Source organism: Peromyscus maniculatus, chromosome 22, assembly GCF_049852395.1.
Source record: "Peromyscus maniculatus bairdii isolate BWxNUB_F1_BW_parent chromosome 22, HU_Pman_BW_mat_3.1, whole genome shotgun sequence".
Taxonomy (NCBI): Eukaryota; Metazoa; Chordata; class Mammalia; order Rodentia; family Cricetidae; genus Peromyscus; species Peromyscus maniculatus.
The window spans coordinates 41,176,221-41,186,316 of record NC_134873.1 but is presented as its reverse complement, the minus strand read 5'-3'; the positions used below and the strand labels follow the sequence as shown (position 1 = coordinate 41,186,316).

At 45.4% G+C, this 10,096-nt stretch overlaps 1 long non-coding RNA gene across 1 annotated transcript; it reads right to left on the bottom strand.

Annotated features, from left to right (window-relative positions):
• Positions 1-6,788: 6,788 nt before the first annotated feature.
• On the bottom strand, positions 6,789-9,820 carry LOC143270075 (uncharacterized). Its single transcript, XR_013046971.1, has 2 exons — positions 8,983-9,820; positions 6,789-7,000 (listed from the first exon to the last, which is right to left on the bottom strand). It is a non-coding gene; the product is annotated as an uncharacterized LOC143270075 (long non-coding RNA).
• Between the last annotated feature and the right edge of the window lie 276 nt (positions 9,821-10,096).

Genomic DNA, 10,096 nt, shown 5'->3' with positions numbered 1-10,096 from the left:
GGAGTCGGGCAGCCAGCATGTCAAGGCAGAACCAGTCATGGTGGGCAGGGTTAGGGTGAGACGGGATTCAGTCCAGACACTGAGGTCTCCCTCTGAAATCCTTGAGATGGAGACCTGGAGGGGTTTCCTTCCCACGGCTCTCAGAAGAAGTAACAGAAGCAAAAAAACATTGGCGGGTGTCCCAACTGGCTCTAGTGAGGTCCTCCTGGACGTCGTCGAGAAGGACACTAGTCCCCTTGCGGGCTCTCTGACAGGACCCTGCGAGGCGGGCGGTGGGGTCCGCTTCACAGAAGAAGCCGAAACTCAGAGAGATGAGTAACCGTGCCCAAGTTCTAGGAATTCATCCGCAGCAAAGAGCCTGGACGGAGTCCAAGGTTAGTGATCTACCGGATGAATCTGCCTCAGTTCCCAGAAAATCGAAAAGCACTCAATTTTAGTCCCAACTTGAATTAATTAGCCCTGTAACCTTAAGCAAAACCTTTTGTTTCCCGTGGTGGCTTGTTCATTTTGAAAAGTGAAAATATCAATAAGGTTCCCGGCACGCAGAGAACATCCCAGTGGGTTCTAACTCTGTCTTCTTTTATGACCTCGATGATAACGTACACTGTGGAGGTTTAGGTCTGTGCCATTTGTTGGCCCTAGAAGAGACTGGCCTCCCTCAGGTCAGGACTGAGGCCTGGGGCTGAAGGGTGTCTCCAACAGGTTTCCTGAGTCTGTCGTTTACCTCAGAGTTTTGCTGTCCACCAAGTTCATGAAGTCCCTCACCGTCATCCTTGGCCTCGGCTTCTCACACCTTATCCACTCAGCCCAAGGACGGCATCGAGACAGACTCACCTTGGCCCAGCTCTGGTTTCCTCTTCCCTTCTCTGAATTGCAGCCAAGAACAAAAAATCAGATGTACTGGCCTTGGGAACATCGGTTCCTCAGCACCTGGCAGGTCTCCCAGCTGGAGGGAGAGCAAACCCCTGTGAGAAGGTGCTGGGAAAACAGGCGGAGAGCAAAGAGATCCTGAGCCATGCTCGCGGTCTTCTCCCTGGCTCTCCTGTTTAAAGAACACGGTTGAAGATCCAGAGGCGTCTTCAAGCAATTCATGGATGAGCCGTGAGCTGCAGACCCTGGATGGAACGGGATGCCCAGACTCACACCTTCATGGCTGCAGCATCTCACATGCTAACCAGCAACTGCTCACTTCTGACGTCATCCCAGTATAACAGAATCCGTGTCCTTATTGGCTTCAATGTCAAGTGTATAAATACACACTTCCTATAGCCATTCTTCCTAGATGGTTGGATAACGGTTTTTATATACCATAAAGAGCTAAATATTCACCGTGCTTAACCCAGTGAGTCTGTATTCCTGGTGTTCTATTCCGGGATATGGGCAAAGATATATTGGTACTCAAATCTTGGCTACTTATGATAGCAAAAAACTGGAACTGCATAAATGTTTACCAGTAAAGGACAGTTCAGTAATGACATGCATTTATGATGGACAGTTATACCCCTTAGAAGTTGCGCTTGTGATGTTTGATGACCAAGAATATATGAGAAAGGATCATATAAAGAGAAACAGTGGAATACTTATGTTTATATATTATACCTATAATACATAATGGAAAACATTCTAAAAAAAACTATAAATGTGAACTATACCTCTTGTGGATTATTTGTGGGTTTTGCTTCTTTATTTTTATTTAATTTTTCTATTCACCATGATTTCCTCTCAGAATAAAAAAATGTATTTGTTAAAAGAGGGAATCTATTTGTCTAAAATGGTACTCCTTAAATCCTATCCATCATGACCGGTCAGAGGCGACTCCATTGGTGTGCAGGAAGAGGTTTAGGATTGGGGATATAGCTCAGAAGTAGAATGTCTGCCTAGCATGTGGAAGGCCCTGAGTTCAAAAAAAAAAAAAAATCGACAGAAGGAGCCCCTGGGAAAAAAAAATAAGAGACCAAAGCATTAGGTAGATTTAAAAATACAGCTTTAAGCGGAGAGCAGTGGTGCCCGCCTTTAATCCCAGCACTTGGGATGCAGGGTCAGGTGGATCTCTGTGAGTTGGAGGACAGCCTGGTCTACATAGTAGACCAGGTGAAAACCTGCCTCAAAAAAAACAAAAACAAAATTACAGCTTCAGGGCCTAGGGGAATGTGGCATGCAAGCATGAGAACCCTGTGGTGAGATATTGTGTACCCTAATAAAATTTGCTTGAAGATTGGAGGACAGAACAAGCCACCAAATTAAACATAGAGGCCAGGCAGTGGTGGCACACATCTTTAATCCCAGGATTTGGGAATCATACACGTTTAATCCCATCACTAGAAAGGAAGTGATATGGCGGGGCAGAGAAATGTATATAAGGTGTGAGGAGAGAGGAACTAAAGTTTGTTTTGTTTTTGTTTTTGTTTTTGTTTTTGTTTTTTTTTTTTCAGGCTGAGGAGTCCTAGAGGTGAGATGTGGCAGTGACTTGTTCCTTTGTCTCTCTGATCTTTCAGCATTCACCCCAATATCTGGCTCCAGGATTTATATTATAAGGGCATTTGAGATTCGTGTTACAGGACCCGGGTGTGGATTCCCAGCATCCACATAAAGAACTCAGGCTTGTAGGTGTGCTTCTAGAACTCCAGCATGGGGGTGGGCCATGGGTCGGGGAGGGGTATGCAAGCTCTTTGAAGCATGTTGGCCAGGCAGCCTAGGCAAATTCATGAGCTGCAGGTTCAGTGAGAGACCCTGTCTCAAAAATAAAGGTGGAAAGCAACCGTGGAGAGAAACTTGATATCCATGCCAACATTGCCCTCTGGCTTCTGTGTGCACACGTGGATGCTCATGGATATGCGCACATGCACATGCACACCGAAAGATAGAAATAAAGCTTTAGTGAGGTGTGGTGGTACATGCCTGCAATCCTAGTACTTAGACCAAGACAGGAGGATTTCTAGTTTGTGGCTAGCCTGAGCTACACAGCAGGACCCTGACTCAAAAAAAAAAAAAATCTAGTTTTTACCTTCTCCTTCTGCATCCAATTTTGCTTCATAACAAACTACCCCACAATCAAATGACTAAAAACAACAATTTGTTCAGTTAACTCTGGACCTGACTGAGCTATGCTTGGCTCTTTTCTCCTGGCCACACTTTTCTAGCGCCTCAGCTGGTTTGGTCTGAGGCCTCCCTCCACCTGGCCTCCCTTCTTTAGGCTTGGGCCATGACAACAGGGTTAGATTCTAAGAGCGATTCTGTGTTTCTTGAGTCCTGGGCTCAGCACTGGCAATGGGTCACTTTCTGCCCATTCCAAAGCAAGTCACGGGGTAGTTAGTCCCCAGTTCTAGATGTGAGACATCGAGTCTTCTTGATGAGAGAGGCTCAAAGCATTTGAAGTGTATGTAATATTCTTTATTTCTTATTTTCTCTCCCCCACCTCGTGTGTGTGTGTGTGTGTGTGTGTGTGTGTGTGTGTGTGTGTGTGTGTACATATACGTGCTCATGTGTGTGCCATGGCACAGAGGTCAGAGGACAACTTTTGGGACTGGTTCTCTTCTTTACACTGTGTAAAAGGATCCACCTCAGGTCATCAGGCTTCATTCACTTGATGAGTGATCTCCCAGCCCTGAATTGTGTAATACTAGTGTTTAGTGAAACTACTGTTTCCATGAAAGTAGACATTGAGGGGCTTCTATAAAATGTGATTTTGTGGGATCTTGAAAAATGTCTGGGATAATTTATATTAACAGTATTAGTTTTTCTTGTTGAACTCACTTTCCCCTTTTTGATCCTCCCAGGACTCCTTAGCACTAGCATGCCACTTAAACTACTACATAAGCTTAAGTGACAATACATTGGTAAGATATTAATAGTACTCGGCACACACCAAACACAATCTAAGTGTCTGTTATTACTGTTATTTTTGGGTTTTTTTTTTTTGAATGATTGATTTTATTTTACATGTATGAGTGTTTTGCCTGCATGCATGCCTGTGTACCACATGCATATCTGGTGCTCATTGAGGTCAGAAGAGGACATAGGATTCTCAGGAACTGGAGTCATAATGGTCATAAGCCACCATGTGGGTGCTGGGAATTGAACCAGGGTCTTCTGCAAAAACAAGCGCTCTTAACTGCAGAGCTATCTCTCCAGCCCCCATATTATTGGTATCTTTCCATACTCTAAGGTGAGCAGAAATCCTAAAACATGTTGGGAAGTGGAATGGGGGGGCTGTATTTCTGCTACCTGTGAGAAAGCCACCCCAGGATTCTTGTTCCCAGTTTTGTTTGAAGAAGGCTCAGATGTCTATACACTTGCTTGGCTCCATTCTCTTGTCACAGGGATGCAGGCCAGGTTCCTGCTGGGAAGAGGAGCTCATTCTCCAAGTGACTTATGTCTGATGGAGACAGCTCTGGCACACCTGACAGCATCCATTTGTACCATGTCATTGCAGGCCCTCGGGGCAAAGGAAGCAGGAATTTGAACGGAGGGGGCCTTGAACTAACCACAGCCCACACCTGTGAGCTACTCTACAGTTTTGCTTTCCATGGATTCGGTCATCCATGGCTAACCATGACTCGAACATGTCAAATGGAAAATTCCAGAAAGAAATGTTTTGAATTACACACCGTTCTGGCTAGCACGAGGAAATATTGTGCTATCCAGCTCTGTCATGCCGAAAGTGAGCAGAAATCTCCTTGCCTAATGTATCTGCCTCCCATGCCACCTGCCTATGAGTGACTGATACCTTCTTGGTATCAGTGCTGATGTTCAAGCAATCCTTAATTTTCTAAACAATGACCCCAAGGGTCAAGTGTGGTGATTCTGGCAATCCAGAGATGCCCAAGAGAAGTCATCAAGTGTATCCTTTATGCAAAATGTAGCAAGTTGTTGACTTAAAAAAATATGCTGGATGAAGTTGTTAAGATCTGTGATACAGATGAATCTTCTCACCGTGAAATTTAAAGAAGATAAAAAGAAATCCGTGATAGTTTTGCTATCACACCTCAAACTACAAACACCATGACCACACTACATGATAAATATTAAAAGGCATCACACTACAGGGTTTGCTATAATTTGAAGCTTTGGGCATCCTAAGATTGTCTTAGAACATATTCCCTATGATAAATGGGGATGACTGTCTATTAGCTTGGCCACATTCCTATGAAGGTCATCCTCAGAATGCTAGGTTAAGGCTGGGGATGAGGCCCAGTGTACAGAGCTGGCCAGGCTGTGTTCAGTCCCTAGCACCACGAGGGTTGGGGTAATAATGTTTAGTGGCTGTTTATTATGCTAATCTCACTTAGCCAAAAACATGAAGGAATTTTCCCCTGTACGGTCCCAGGTTCCGACTGGCCACAGAGAGACTTTGACACAGCCACCATGTTTAAGCTCCAAAGGTTGCCATAGGCCCAGGCATGCTGCTGCTCTTCTGTCTTGCCTGAGTCCACAGCCTTGGCGCTTCATTACTTCTAATCCTGGGCCAGGTTGTACTGGGTTCTGTGAGTACCGACTAATCCTGCCGGTCACTGAAGGACAGTGAGACAAACAGGTGTTTCAAATTGGTCTTCGGGATGCTCATCTGTCTTCATGGAGTCTTGTCTGTTCTTGTTTCTCACCCATCTTTCCTTCCCAACTCCTGACCCCGAAGACCTATGTACCGGGCATGGGGACTGCCACAGTATGGAGACTGGTTAACACACTCTCACAACGGTGTGAGTCTGAATCACTCATAGGAGTTCCTTTCTTTCTGATCAAAGTGAGGGCCCAGTGACAGCGGGCAAGAAGAGGTAGGTTTTCATTCCAAGATACTCTACAAAGCCCAGCTGTCTTCCATGACAGCACCCCAAAGCCCCACCCTTTCAGTCTTGGACATTCCAAGTCACCTGTTCTTCTGTAGGATGACTGTCCCAGTTCCTTTCAGATAAAGACAGAGGAAAAAAAGAAAGGATGTATCTTGCTACGTTACAAACAGAACAATGGAATACAGTGTTTGGACCCTGTTAGACCCTGATTTGAATAAACCATCTCTCAAGAGCTAGTGTGAGACAATTCAGAGGTAAATGGCACAGTGCCTGAGAATGAGTCGTCCGAGTCTCTTTGGCTGCTATCATGAAGTTCCAGTCTGAGTGACCAATGAATAATAGACAAATCCTTCTTACACTTCTGGAGGCCGGGAAGTCCACGGTCAAGTCGCCAGCAGAGTCAGCACCTAGTAAGGGCTCGCCCACTTCCTGGTTCATGATGGCGCCTTCCGGCTTTATCTCCCCACGTCTTTGGAATCTCTTTAATTAGGATACTGATGCCCCCTCATGACAGCAGAGAGCTAACCACCTCTCCAAAGCTCCACTTCCTGACCCTATCACACCAGTGATTAAGGTTTAACACATGAGAGCTCTGAGCAACACAAACCTCTAGGCCATTGCTTGGAACAAAGGGGACTTTTCCTTAGTAATGGATGGTGAGAGTTCCCTTAGGGCTTAATCCATTTCTTCATATATGTGAACTGGCCATTCTCATGGCACTGTCTCTGATATGTGGTAGGGCTTTGGCATATACCTTTAAGCATTTCCAGCTGACTCTCTGCCTGAGCACACAGTAAAAAAGAAAAACGCTAAACCCTGATGCTCAGGGTAGCTCCTCCTCAGCACGCATTGCTTTGTGTGGACTCACACCCAGTGTCTACACCTGGTGTTTATACCTGATGTTTACACCCAGTGTCTATACCTAGTGTCTACACCTGGTGCCTTGGTTGTTTTCCTGATGCTGTTATAAAAATACTTCAACGATTTAAGGGGAGAAAGCGATTAAGGGAGAAAGGTTTATTTGGGCTCACTGTTCTAGGGGTTCATTCCATCAAAGTGGGGACCACAACAGCAGCAGCTGGGGGTGTGGGGTGTGCATGGCGCGAAAGCAGGAAGGTGTCTGGCCATTGTTGTATCTGCAGTCAGGAAGCAGAGCAGGATGAAAGCTGGTGCTCAGCTGGCTTCCTTCTTTATGTGTAGACCAGGAACCATGCCTAGGGAATGGTGTTGCTACTTTTAGGGTGAATCGTCCCATTTCAATTCACCTAATCAAGAGAGTCCCTCACAGGCCAAACCAGAGGCTCATCTCCTAGGGGCTTCCAGACCCTTTTCGAGTTGACACCTGGGGAGACAGGCCCAGAAGGAAACACTCTACAATCCAGCCAGACCTTTCCCACTCCCGTTTGGAGATGGCATAATTAAAGCCCGATGAGGTGAAGAACACAGGATGAAGAGCCAGAATTGGTGACATGGACTACACTGGGTGTCACAGGCAATGAAAGGAAGAGATTCTGATGAGGACCAGTGGAAGAGGGTATGGGGCAAAGGCGGGGTCTGTGGTGGGCTCCGAAGATGACTAGGAGGAGGAAGAGAGGGTGGGGTACCATCATGGCGGTACAACAAGAATGAAACAAAAGTAGGGACCTTGATGTCCCCGAAAGAGATGAAGAGAACCCATGGGGGACGACTTGTCATTCAGTTTGGGAGACTCAGGTAAAACATAAACACAAAGGCCCCTGTGCTCCCCCCCCAAAAAAAAAGCAAAACCAATAACAAGGCAAGCATTTTACTGACTGAACTATCTCTGCCCCTGCCTCTTTAAACTCTGTTTTGACTTTCTGTGCCTGCAGACCATCCTTTGACCTTCAGAATGACACCAGCACCATAAAAAAACAAATATGTGGCTGCCTGGAAATAAATATTTTTGAGGGCTGCAAAAATATTTTTGTTTGGTGAACTTTCTCGTATTCCTAGTCTAAATAAGAATATTCACTCGGATATAAATTCGTGATGCTGTCTTGCTTTTAAATGTCAACTTAAAAAATAGAGGCACTAAAAAAAAAAAGAAAAATAAAAGAAAAAACACTGCCTGTATTTATAAGGTACTATTTCTATGTTACTGTTTACAAATGCCCTGTCATTCATCAAATAAATAATGACATGTGTCTGCCATTCCAGTATCAAACAGAATAGCTCCGTGTTTGCCTCAGTGCCACAAGACAAAACAGAGCAATTTTATAGTCTGAAATTCCTCTGTGCTCCACAGTTTGATCTTTTCCTAGATGTCCACCTTCAGGATCTTACAAGGTTTCTTTCCCTTTCTATAGAGGTTCAATATTCCCGTGTCTTTTCAGGCATTAGTAGTTTGTATCTTTGGTGCTGAATAATATCCCAGTGTGTGCCTGAACCGGAGTTTATCCATGTACCTACTTAAACGACTTGGTTGCTTCCAGGCTTTGACAATTACCAATAACATTGCCATAAATACCTGCGTGCAAATTGGCACATGCTCGTGCACGTTCAAAGCACATCGTGTTTAAGAAGATAAAAGGCAATGGGGTGGATGCAGCGCTGTCATGCTGTGTGAAATGAATGAGAGACACGCGTGCGTGTGTGTGTGTGTGTGTGTGTGTGTGTGTGTGTGTGTGTGTGTGTGTGTGTGTTTTGTCTTCTGGTGTACTTGCTCACGTGGGCACATGTGAAGGTTAGGATGTTTTCCCCAATCATTTGCCCATCTTGGTTTCCTTCAGACAGAATTTCTCACTGAATGTGGCTCATGAGTATTATTCATCTGGGTTGACCAGCAAGCTGGAGCTCCAGGGCTCTACCTGTCTCTGCCCATCCCGGGGGTAGGGTTATAGGTGCACACCCCCACGCCCAACTTTTTAAGTGGATGTTGGGGATCTGAACTCAGGGCCTCATGCTCACACAGCAAACGATTTGTCCAGTGAACCCATCCCCCCTGCCTGCCTTGTGGTGCATTTTCTTGACCTCTGGAGCTCACACATCTTGCCGATACTGACCGGAAGACAGCCCAGGGCTCTTTTCCCTGAAGGAAGGGATTCCAGTCCCTTTCCTTTCCTGCCATCTCCAGCTTGGGGACCTTCCAAATCATCCCAGGACCACACTCCACTGCTCTCCTGGTGTTCTTTGTTCTTGTTACAAGCACAAGACTGGGGATCCAGATCCAACTCACCTTGTGTCCTCAGATCCTCACAAAACATCGCACCTGTTCAAAAAGGAGTTTGTCAGACATGCGCAGGGAGGGGGGCCTTGGCTTTGCCATGGCAGACACTAAACCGACTTCCGATCTCTGTCTCAGCTAAGTCACTTGGCCCTTTGGCGACTGCTCCTTTTTAGACTCAGAGTCTGCCTGCACGGGCTACAGAGAATATAGTAGCAGAATCTCCGATTGTTTCTCTTTCTGTCCAAGCTTTGGTTTATTTAATCTCGTCTGTTAACTGTTTACTTACATGTCTGTGTGTTCGTCTCCAATGGTATCGCTTCCTCCACTCTGAGATAGACCCCTCAACAGTAGTGACCATACCTGCTGCTAGTGTGGGCTGAGGACATGCTCTCAGCAAACAGCAGGACAGAGTGGTAGCAACTCAGGAGGCAGGGAAGTAGAATGTTGAGTCTGTTGATTCACTCTCCGAGCCCTGCAGGGGATTGCCTTGTTTCCCAAAGGAAGTGCCAGCTCCAATAAACAGAGCCTTTTTTCCCCCCCTGTCCTGTCCCATATCTGTGACAGGGCTGGAGATGAGAGACACAGTGACTTGCTTTAATCCCTACACCCTGTCTATCTTCACCCAAGCACACGGATGCACTTGTATCAATCTGCTTTTGCTGTTGACTTTTTTAAAAGTTGGTTCCACTTCTCTTCATCATCCCCCATCTCAATCTCGAGTCCCACTGAATAACTGGCATTAACAACCTCATAGGTTTCTGTGTTTCTCTTAGTTGATATAGACGCTCATACAAAGGCATGTGAATGTACCTATGGGCTGTCATACTCAGCAGTGGGAGTGTTATTGCTTTAGGTAAGAGGATCATTATATATATATATATATATATATATATATATATATATATATATATATCCTTTAAAAGCACAAGTGTCTTGCTTTTTCCAATCAATACCTGATGGAAATCCATCCAAGTCCATGGATGTAGCTCTAATTTAGACATTTTAATGGTTACACGATATTTCATAGAGCCACTGCTCTGTAATTTATCCAGCCATTCCCTGGCAGAGGGGCAGTGCTTGATTTATTGGTCACTTGTTCTTGAGAAAGAGAGCTGCTGAGAAT